The sequence below is a fragment of the Crassostrea angulata genome, chromosome 5 (genome assembly GCF_025612915.1).
Source record: "Crassostrea angulata isolate pt1a10 chromosome 5, ASM2561291v2, whole genome shotgun sequence".
NCBI lineage: Eukaryota > Metazoa > Mollusca > Bivalvia > Ostreida > Ostreidae > Magallana > Magallana angulata.
The window spans coordinates 53,708,809-53,721,070 of record NC_069115.1 but is presented as its reverse complement, the minus strand read 5'-3'; the positions used below and the strand labels follow the sequence as shown (position 1 = coordinate 53,721,070).

The window sequence follows — 12,262 nt, the reverse complement described above, 5'->3', positions numbered from 1 at the left end:
ATTCGCCCCAACTGTGTAAAAATCGGCTCGCAAAGAAAGATCTGTTTAATCTAAATAATTAAAACTAAGTGTGGTTTGAGCTATGAAACGAAACATGTCAAAATATAGGTTATGATAAAGATTTAAACCATAGAAGATATAATGATTTACAACCTCAACGACAACAATCTAGATAAGAATAGTGTATTGTAGGGTATGGCAATGCCATTGTCGATTTGAGAGAGAGAGAGAGAGAGAGAGAGAGAGAGAGAGAGAGAGAGAGAGAGAGAGAGAGAGAGAGAGTTTTGTAGTGTCAAATTCAATTTTGATTTAGAATTTGAAATTGATTTGATTTGATACAAGCATATATAGACAATAATTAAGCCTCTAAAAGGAGAAAAGAAAGGAGGTAGCTAGGGCAGGGCAGACCAACGAGAAAGCTTTAATTTAAACGGTGTTAGCGCACCTGTGATTTACATCGACTCTCTCTCTCTCTTTCTCTCTCTCTCATCACCTAGCATGCATTTCCTTTTCCGTGAGGGGGTTTGGGGTATTTGTGATGTCTTACATTAGCTAGCGAAAATGATAAAAAAACATGAAATTTACTTTAAATTGTGTGCGGATGTTGTACTCAATAATCTGTTTTCAGTATACACATTTCAGGGGGGGGGGGGCTATATAGTCCTAATAAATTTGTCAGTTATTCTGTCCCCACTTTGTTTTTCTCTTCGTTTTCCAGGTTTTTTTATTTGGCTCGGCAAATTAATATAAAACTTTCTTTGTAGCTCCATAACGATGCACTGTAGATAAATTATGAGTAGTTTTACTTTCAATAAACAGGTACATATCCATACTTGATTTTTAATTTGACTCTTATAATCGGATTTAATATTCCAATAAATATAGGATAGGAAAGAGTAGACGGGACTTTTTTGCGCTTATCCGACTGTACCATTCAGTCAACACAGGTATAAGCACTCATCGAGTTCGACTTGCTTTCCTTTTTTTTATCCACTGGATTTAAAGCTATTAATTTTTGAAAATATTTTGAATTTATGGCCTGATTATATATAAATTAGAGCTGCGCTGGTGCATCTATTTACCCAAATGGACTAAAATATAACCAAATGAATCTAAAAATTTTGACAAAATTAGTTTTAAACGTACGACTCTTTCGATATGTCCTTTAGAAAAATCTTGAACCACACACATTTTAGCAAATAAAACGACAATTGTTTCATTTTTTATGGGGAGGGAGGTGGTGCCGGTGTAACGAAGAATTTAGACCCGGGTTGAAAACTGACCCGGGGGTCATTTTTCAACGTTGAATATTGAGACCAAAGGTGTTGAATAAAGACCCTCATCCGTTGAAAATTGACCCGCATCGTGGAATTTTGATCATGAAACCGGTTCAAAATTCAACAGCAAAGAAGCACAAATTAACGACTCAATATTATAACTTGAGTTTATGAAAAATAATTTTTAAGTCGTAAAAAATTAAAAACATGTGTAATATGTATATGCTGTATATATATACGTATAAAAAAAACAGTATATATGAAAAAGGATAAAAATATGACAACCAATCATTTATTATTTTGTCAGTGAAATATTCTGACTTCTTCAAATTAAGCATAGGTATCTGACATTATATCCTTTTGTCTTGATATGAATATATATACCCTTTACCCAATAAAACAGTATAGAGGTTATATATTTTCAATTATTAGAAAAATATACAACGTCAGGTGCCTGTCGAATAGAGCTCTGTTGAATTGCCTTAAAAGTGACAATAACGGGTAATATGTTTGTTAGATATGTTTATCACAGATTGTGACAAGTTTAAACTTTAAATTCTGTCACATGAGGGAATGAAAACCATGCCATCTATGTCAAAAAGAATTCTAGTCCTACTCGCCTGCTCCATTCCGAAGCAAACGGTCATCTTCTTAGCTTTTATACATAGTATTGTAATAATAAATGGATATCATATTTTCAATCTAAAAACTAAATGATTAATTGGACATATCAGCCTAAAAGAAATTAGCCACGTCCGCGTATGTATCGGACAGTATGTAAATTTTAAAACTGAAACTTTCAAATATGTGCATGATTGTACATTTAAACCGTGTAGAGTAAGTTCCAGTTCAGATCAAAACTCTGAGGTTTGGGTCAATTCTCAACAGAATCAATTTTCAACGGGTCGAGGTCATCAGAATTTAGAAATATCTTTCTCATACCGTTGAAAAATGACCCCGGGTATAAATTTCACGATTTTGGTCTCAATTTTCAACGTTGAAAAATGACCCCCCGGGTCAATATTCAACGTTGAAAAATGACCCCCGGGTCAATTTTCAACCCGGGTCAATATTCTTCGTTACACCGGTAAAGGACATGTATTGCGTGTGGCAGTTGTGCTATACTCTCATTTGTTATAATAGGTAATACTACATATTGATATAAAATGAGTTTCCAATTACACTGTACATAGCTTCTATCATGCATTTTGACCCGTGCGATAGTTCAAAACAATTTTCAAAGCATTTAATTCAACCGATCATTTTTGAAATTTAATTTTCTGGATCCCCGCCTGATACGTCCACCTTCTTGTATATTAGAATTACATGTACGTTGACCATATGTACATGTACACATTAACTTAATCGGCTATGTTATGTGATGATAACATTTTTTATCAATGTTTTTGCAGGATAGGTAACAAATAACAGCCTATTTGTTGGTTTTTGCACTGATTATCTGAGATAATTTGCCGCCATCTTTTATGCATTCCACACACCACTCACAATTTCTTTATTTGGTGTTCTGTGTGTATGGCGACAAATTGGTAAATTTGCACCACTCGCCCCTTGTAGCTTCACCCTGATTACATTTTATCTGGCTAAGTGTAATGTAGTAGTATATTAAATACACACATCTTTGTTTGCAGTGCTTATTTACATCTTGAGAGATTTACTTACAAACAAAATAAACATTTGTATGATTTATATGTAATTATTGTCAATTTTGGTGCGGGGGGGGGGGTAGGAAACTACAGAGAATCTTAACTTGGCTGTGATACATAAGCTTGTCTATACCTTTTATTCTTTCTTGTTGATATATCAATGAATGAATTATAACAAAATGCATGTGCAACAATTAATTTTGAAATATTCATGCACAATCTAATTTTTAAAAAGTTTTACTGTTCTCTGCACAAGAAATCGGCAATGTGAACAAATTGGCACCCTATCATCCGTACCTTTAATTGTAGAGAGTAGGTATCCTTCTATATTAAAAACAATTCCAAAAGTAAGACTCATAATAAGTTGTTTACTGAGGAAAAGGAAAAAAAATGTATTAATAATTCCGTATGATGTGATACTATCTCAATGATTTGTTTATCATCATAGTACTAGTGTATGACTGTATGCATACAATAAAAAGATAAGTAATGCTTATATTTATTGGTGAAACCGGACTGATTATTTATAATTAGATTATTTAGATACATGTACTAATCTTCATGCGCGGATCTAGAAAGGAAGGGGTCAGGGGATCTCGACCCCCTCCTCGGGAAAATTGGAGCTTATCAAATTTACATAGTAAAATTATTTAAAATTGGCCTAGGACCCCCCTACAGAAAAAATTAGCTACGCCTATGAAGTTCTCTACCATAACCGCATTTTTACACAAAAGGGGTGAGTAAACCCGGGTTTTAAACTATTACTGGTGGTGAAATACCCCAGGGTTCAAACGCATCAGGTGGAAATGCACCAGGGCACACAAAATCACTTAGATCCGCGAAACACACTGCATTATATCTAGTCTACTTAGATATTCTGTGTAAAAGTAAATACAAATAATTATATAGTTAGGTAGGGAGAAGTGAACATAGCATTTATTTGTATATAAGAGCATGCACGGATGATTTTTATTTAGAACAGTTTGATGTCGCTAGGATACATATTTTCAGATCCTTGATTTCATTGATTTGATTGGTTAATTTAGATATTGAATCTCGAATTTCGAATCTTGAATCTCGTATTTTGAATCTCGAATTTCGAATGATCCTTCTCGGCTTTCGTACATACATCAAAATACTCAGGTACATTGAAGGGTTTAAAATGACAACGGATTGTTAGCTATGTTGACGGTGATACAAATTATGTCCTGAATAAGACATTTTCGACGGGATCTTCTTTTTTACTATACATGATTACATGTACACCAGAACTCGTGAACATATCTGATGATTTTTAATACATTTAATGTGTAATAAATCCTGGTTTTTTTTTTTAAATTCAAAACTAAACATTTTTCGAGTTTTATCAATCGGTATATAAAATCATGCGTATTCACACACATCTCAGTATTGTATAAACCTTTTTGAAAAGGTAATACCCCTATTCCGATGGTTTTGAAAATAAATGATATCGGGATAAATAAGTTTTAAAAACGCTTGTCATTGTAATATTTTATGTGTGCTGATTTTTTCAACGTTACCGACTTTGTTCACATTACATGTATAAACATTTGTAGCTGCAGATCTGTAGCTCTCTGGTTGAAAAAATTCGGATAGACAAATTGTCTATCCGAATTTTTTCAACCAGAGAGCTACAGGTCTGCAGCTAAAACATTTGCTGCTGAACGAGGAAGTAACGCATTAATCGATAAAGTTAATGTATTTTTTTTTTGTAAAATATGTCGTTTTCAAAATATATATACACATTGTTCGACATCGTTAAAAGCAAGCCGTGCAATAATGTATGAATCAGCAAAATACGGATAAGTTTGTTCCAAGCACCACGGTTTATATGGATGCTATTAAAATTATTTTACATAACAATCAAGAGCAAAGTAACTCCTCAATTTAAACGTTTTTGAAGAGACAGAATTAGATTTATTAATTCAAAAAGCCCCAAAGAATTACATATATTATTTATATTTAAAACACGATAGCAAGTAGAAATCAAATTGTTCTATGCTCATATCAAGATACATAAAGTGTTCTTCCTAACTGTATGCGCGGATCTAGAAGCAGAGGGGGGTATTAAATTTCTACAAAATTCAATCATTTTTTGAAATTAATTTTACTTTTAGAATTAAACGCGTACTCTACTAAAAATTCATTCGATTTATCATACATCGATGTATCAAGAACAGAGTATCTCTCTCTCTCTCTCTCTCTCTCTCTCTCTCTCTCTCTCTCTCTCTCTCTCTCTCTCTCTCTCTCTCTCTCTCTTCAAAACAAACGACAAGTTGACCAGGAAATGTGCATCGTCACAACGAACGCGGCATCTTTTTAAAAATAAAACTGGACCTCCTCCCCATTAAAACTTTTCAGCGAGAACCAGTTTACAACCTCATCATAAAGGGAAAAGCCTACCAATTATTTTCCCATAGAACTCCATACAAATGTTATGACCTCTCAGTACTTTACTATAATAGTTTCAGTCAAATCTTTGGTATCATTTGAAACTTCAATTCAAGACCTTTCAGGAAATGACAAAAAAATATAGGGTCCCGTGGCGTTTATAGGTCAAATTTGCAGTTGTTTACAACTTACAGCGATCGGCAGTAAATGTCACTCTACATAAAAAATCAACCCCCACCCCTACAATTTTTCCTAGTGTTGCTCTATTCTTTAAAATATTCCCCCATTCCATCATTTATTTTAAAAACTAATAATTTTACTACAAAATGAGAATTGTCACATACCTGAATTCAGCCAATCGCCTAACGCCTACCCATTCATTCCTTATTACAACGTTCTATAACTTTTCTCTGATGTAAACATCCGGGGGTTTGGTACTCTCATTCCTATACTTAGAATCTTACCTACCTCAGAATTAGTCCATTTGCTATTTTTTAAAGACTTTAGACCTACCTGAGTTTATGTATGAAATTTGAGTCCCATGAGTCCAATGTCATGGATGTTGTCACTAGCTCAATTGATGACATCATGCTGCAGATGCTGGCGTTACAGGGAGTGAATGACTTTCAGACCTCTGAATCTATTTGTATATAATTAGTGCCTGGAATCAATAAAATAGTTTGTTTACTACTTGTTTTTGAGTATTGGTATTATCTATATGATAAAATGTCAAAATTTATTAATTTCCTAATAAGGGTAGATTCTACCCAGGTTTTAAGAAAACCTCCTAAAATTGATGAAATCCTAGTAAATTAATCAAAATATACATGCTTTATACTGACAAATTGGTAAAAAATGTTCATATCATGAACAATCATCCATTATTGATTCTAATAAGCCAAATAATTCTAATCAGGCCTTTCCTGTTGATTGAGCATGTGCGAACAATATCACAACCCCCCAGTGTAATGCAGCTTACAGAACTAGCAGGTGCCCCCTTATCTTTCTTTAAAACACTATTCTAGCAAACGAAAAAGGACATAATTTTGATATAATATTAGAGCTAGGTACCTGGGGTAATGAACAGAACTGTTTAATTGTAAAATTATTGAAAATTAAATCTAGAAAAGGCCAAGTTCTTGCCAATGTCAAAAATCAAGAGGGGTAACTATTCTAGTGTCAAATCACAAAATGCGCCTCCAAGTACAGAGACAGAAGATAGTATGCTGAAAAGTTTACCTTCATTATATAGAAGAATGTCCATCGTGATGAATCAGATGGCTACCGACTGTCCGACAGCATCAATATGGGGCAAAATGACCCCGCCGCCCTGCCACTATCATCTTCCAAAGCTGAGGCGGCTGAACAATGGAGATCATCCTAAGTGCACGAATGAGGAAAAATCAGAGTTATAAGTTAATTATTCATTGCACAAAACAATGTTAATACATCAAATTTTTTCATATATTCCTTACAAATAAAATATATACATTCTGATTACACACATAAATACAGAATTTAATGATCTGTCAAGGGTGGGGTACTTAAATAAACACTATTACATGTAAATACATGTAATAACATGTAATGCCAAATGTGATTTATGCAGTCATAACATAATTCAAGTAACTCATCAAAAATTACATACAGTCAGTCCAAATAAATAGAATTACATCATGTTGAAATTCTGAATCACTCAGTCAGTTAGTCTAAGGGAAGTAACTCTAAAAACTGCTATCTTGCAATGGACACTGTTGACAGTTTCAAGCAGTTTTAACCATGAAAACTTTACAAAATGCCCCTACTAAACTCATAAAACATAATCATTCCAATAACATATACCCCATACTAGGCTGACATGAGTCCAATGTGTCATAACCCCAATTTCCCTTTCATGTGCAATAAACATGTGTAACACTCCCCTCCCCACCCCTCTCTTAAGAGGAGTGGGTGGAGAAAAAAAGGGGGGGGGGTGAGAGACACTCATTCCTGACCATATGTATGCCTAGCATGTACTTCTGGCTAAACACTCACAATCACAAATCTAGGGATAAAAAAATGAAACATGGTAACTTACCAAGTGAAGGCACTAGATGTTGACAACTGCGGTAGTTTCAGGGCGTGTGGGTGAGACCGTCTTGTACATCAACCTTACTCAGGTCAAGACCATTTAGGCGAGGGAAAAGACTGCAGAACTCCTCTACGTGGATAGCTGGGAAGCATGGGAGGCAGTATTTGATCCAAATCACTCTGCTGGTCCAGATGCAGAATACCCGAACAATGAAGATCAGTGCTGAAAAATAAACATTAAGATGACATTAAATTGACATTAAATAGCATCAGGTCATCAATTTGAAAAGAATAGACATTTTTTAATGCATTGCAAATATGATGCTTACAAAAAATAAGAAAAACAAATAAAAAACCTTGTTTACAACATAATTGTTGTCCAAATTCTATTGACAGATGATCAGCAGACCTTAATTGAGCCCATCAATTATGAGTTAAATATGAATTTAAAAATTTAAAAAACAAGCAAAGAACTGCAAAAATGAATTGCTACACATGTAATCAACAATAATATTTTCTAATTTAGAATTCAAACCAATATTTCTTGCTATTTCTTCTTTCCTGGTCCCTCTAATTTTACTCTTTACACATATACAATACTCCAGTCCCCCTCAATTTTAAATTACAGCCACTCCCATCTTAAAATTTAAATTTAATGAACTAATTTTACTGCAAGTGTATTGAAATGTCAAGTCTGTCCAAATAATCATGAAATATTGACATTTGTTTGACTTTAAAGAAAGAAAACATGTAAAAAATAGGGTCTCTATAGGGAAAAGCCTACCAATTATTTTCCCATAGAACTCCATACAAATGTTATGACCTCTCAGTACTTTACTATAATAGTTTCAGTCAAATCTTTGGTATCATTTGAAACTTCAATTCAAGACCTTTCAGGAAATGACAAAAAAAATATAGGGTCCCGTGGCGTTTATAGGTCAAATTTGCAGTTGTTTACAACTTACAGCGATCGGCAGTAAATGTCACTCTACATAAAAAATCAACCCCCACCCCTACAATTTTTCCTAGTGTTGCTCTATTCTTTAAAATATTCCCCCATTCCATCATTTATTTTAAAAACTAATAATTTTACTACAAAATGAGAATTGTCACATACCTGAATTCAGCCAATCGCCTAACGCCTACCCATTCATTCCTTATTACAACGTTCTATAACTTTTCTCTGATGTAAACATCCGGGGGTTTGGTACTCTCATTCCATAAAGAGTTACGACTGCATATAAAGAAGTTACCACTCCATATAATGAAATGATCACATCATGTAAAGAACTGACCTCATAATATAATGACTCAACAACGGCATATTATAAAATTGTCACATCATATAAAGGATTTACAATTGCATGTAAAGCTTTCACCACAATACATAAAGGTTTTACCACCATACATAATGGTTTTAATACACCATAACATGATGTTAGTACTGCATATAATGAACTTATCACCTAATGTCAAGAAGTTGCACTGCATAAAAGGATTTTGCAACTGCACATGAAGAGTGTACCATATAACATAACGATTGAACAATAGTTCATTATGAGTTTAGCTCTGTGTGAAATGAGTTTATCATATCATATAAAGATTTATTCATAGCATATAATGAATAAACTACTGCACATAATGATCTTACGACATAACGTAATAATGTTACCTCTTCATATAAAGATTGTACCCCTGAATATAATGCTGAAATAATAGTATATAATGATGTTAGCACTGCATATAATGATATTACTATTGCATATAAAAAATATACCAATTCATAAAATGAAATTGACCTTAAGGCAGCTATGGCATTCCATAGATTAAAATGAATTTATTCAATTGTAGTTCCTTATACACTTCAGAATAATTTTTTTCCTTGACTGCATTTTTACAGTTTCCTTTACTCAGTTTTAATTTTTTTTTTTTTTTTTTTGTACCTCTGAGAAGGATATTTCATGTATTTTGTTAGGTGATGATCTAGACAATGCCTGTCTGATATGCGCGATATACAGTAATGTAAAGGGCCCTCTGATGAACGTGCTCATTTGATGATGAAAATTACCGGTGACACAAAATTTAAATGTCTCGGGGAACCCAAAACAGATCACCGAGTGCAGAACGACTACAAGTGTTATGGACAGTTATCAGTTTCTCGAGTTTTCTTCAAGTATTCCACATACAACACAAATATTTCGTTTTTCAAATTTTGTTTCACGGGAGTATTAAACATTTCATCTAACTGTTACACACAAAACGTTCTACATTTTCACACATTTTTATTTTATTTTTGGGACGTTCACTTTGTACCCTTATACCGTATTACCAACTGTAGCAATCCACACAGGAAACATAATAGGCTGAGTAAAAGAGTATTGTTTTACGGACTCAGCGGATCGCATAATTACTGGATTATTTCCCATACTGTAGTGTAAAGCAGCAGCTATAGAGGGCGCTTCAATCAAGCCAGGAATCCCTGGCTTCGATGGCGGTAATCACCAGGTCTATTTCGTACGATAGAGACAGAGGACAGGCACGTAGCATCGTTTTTGATAGTGGGGGGGCCAGACCCATCCAAAAAGGGAAATTAAAAGTTTTCCAAAAATCTTCAAAATCCTAATCCGTGGGGGGGGGGGGGGGGGGGGGGGGGGGAGAACTCAAATATACTTCCAAAAAAAATTCTTCCCTACCAAAATTTTTTCCCCTCCAAATCATGAAATTCCTAATCCGTGGGGGGGGGGGGGGGGGGGGGGGGGGGGGGGGGGGGGGGGGGGGGGAGAGAGGGACTTCAATTTCACTACTCATTTCCTTATTTTCATACCAATTTTTTACTAACTTCCAAAAAAGTGGGGGGGGGGGGGGGGGGGGCCAACTCCATGATAATTCATTTTTTTATATGTAAATTTTAAAAAATTTGTTGCTGCGAGAAAAAGTGGGGGGGGGGGGGGGGGGGGCCAGGCCCCCCTGGCCCCCCCCCCCCCCCTCCTGCTACGTGCCTGGAGGACCAACCTAGGTGATGATCTTTTTTCACAGGGACTACTTCAGGGCACATGCAGCAGCCTCCTGGGGAGTGTGTAGTCTGTTTACATACAAACGGAAAACACTTGGTTTTGAGCGTAGACCTTTTTGGAGCTAGATATTTTGAGAAAATGTCGTATCGCTTGCCCTTTTTTATGGTGTTAGCTGATGAGATAGGTAACAAATAACACTTCCTCCGAATATTTTGTCATGAGAAATACAAACTGAGTTTTAAGAATTGTTTCCCCTCTATAGTGCTATATAGTGAAAACAATTACCGGTGTGATACGTATAGCAACTGCACATATATCAGAAAATCTCTCTCTCTCTCTCTCTCTCTCTCTCTCTCTCTCTCTCTCTCTCTCTCTCTCTCTCTCTTCAGTTTAATACTGTGGTATATTTCAAATACTTATAAACCATGTTGATGTCTTTAAAGAGAATGGCAATAAGTTGACCAGTTTATGCAACGAAGGAAACTGAAACTGATTACTGACAGAACATGTGTTGCATATAAAGCATTCATTTTTTTTCACACTGGCTAACATACCAACAGCTTTTACAGTTACCATGACCTTAACATTGGTCAGTTTTTAACGAGTATTTTCTATCAGCGTCATTTAAACATCATTCACTATCAGGTATATTTATTTTCAAAAATTTAATTAATAAATCAATAATGTTTATAATTAGTGATTCCAAAAGATAAACCGATGAATTAAAGACTGGATTGCTAAAATACACATACTTTTTGAAATTGTTTATTGTATATGTGGTAGTGTCCTTGTGTAATCAACAAGTCCACTTAAGGGTTTTTCATTTATTCAGATATAGAATGTAGGGATTAAAGGATTAAACCCAGTAATATAATTAATAGATATCAGCATAAAAATGATCAATGTTTACAATAAGTCCCAACATAAAAAAAATACAGTCATATTCAAATAATATAATTATACTCATGAAATATATTACTGCTCCGAGTTCACTCATCAAACTATTTGTAAAGAAGGATAACTCTGATTATATTCAATTCATTTATTGACAATTACCATGTCGGCATGCAGTCATGAATACGAGTTACATAAAACAAAAACATTAAACATAGCATGCAAAAGTTAAACATTATAACTAATAAATCTACACCACAAATCTACAATGGACAAAACATTGGGTGAACAAAACTAGGTTTGTGCGAAGACTATTATATTGGTATTCATAAAATTGTATAAGTGTTCATTGTTGACTTTCCTTTCTAGCGTTGAAACAGTTTTTTTAGAAAACAACATATCCTTTTAGCAGCTGTAATGTGTTTAGGATTGACATGTTCCTTAATGGGATTGACATTTGGATATGTGTTCACATTAAAAATATCATTATAATTCAATCTACATTGGTTATATTTGGAACAATACAATACAAAGTGTTTCTCATCTTCAATAAACAATTTGCAAAAATTATAATTATAATCCATCATACTTTCAGGGTCAAGAAGAGTTACTCCCCTTGAACACAATTAACAAAAATATAGAAATATGCTCTATATTATTATCAATATCAATATTTAACTAAATAAAAACATAAAAATTTTCAATATACATTGTAGCTCCTTTGTAGATTACATTATTTCAAGATGCATATAATAAACATAAAAATATAACTTTGCAACGATCACACTGTTTATGAAACAAGGTTTCACATGCTCTTAGCTGCTGAATGTAACTCTGACAATGGTAGTACTCTCTTACTACAAGTATTGAATACAGTTACAATAAATAACCAATCTACCTACACATTATTCCTTAATTGTATAGATTTACA

General features: G+C 34.1%; 1 long non-coding RNA gene across 1 annotated transcript; it reads right to left on the bottom strand.

Annotated features, from left to right (window-relative positions):
* Positions 1-5,412: 5,412 nt before the first annotated feature.
* Positions 5,413-7,601, bottom strand: LOC128185637 (uncharacterized). The gene is made up of 3 exons (XR_008243832.1): positions 7,431-7,601; positions 6,593-6,733; positions 5,413-6,014 (listed from the first exon to the last, which is right to left on the bottom strand). It is a non-coding gene; the product is annotated as an uncharacterized LOC128185637 (long non-coding RNA).
* Positions 7,602-12,262: the final 4,661 nt, after the last annotated feature.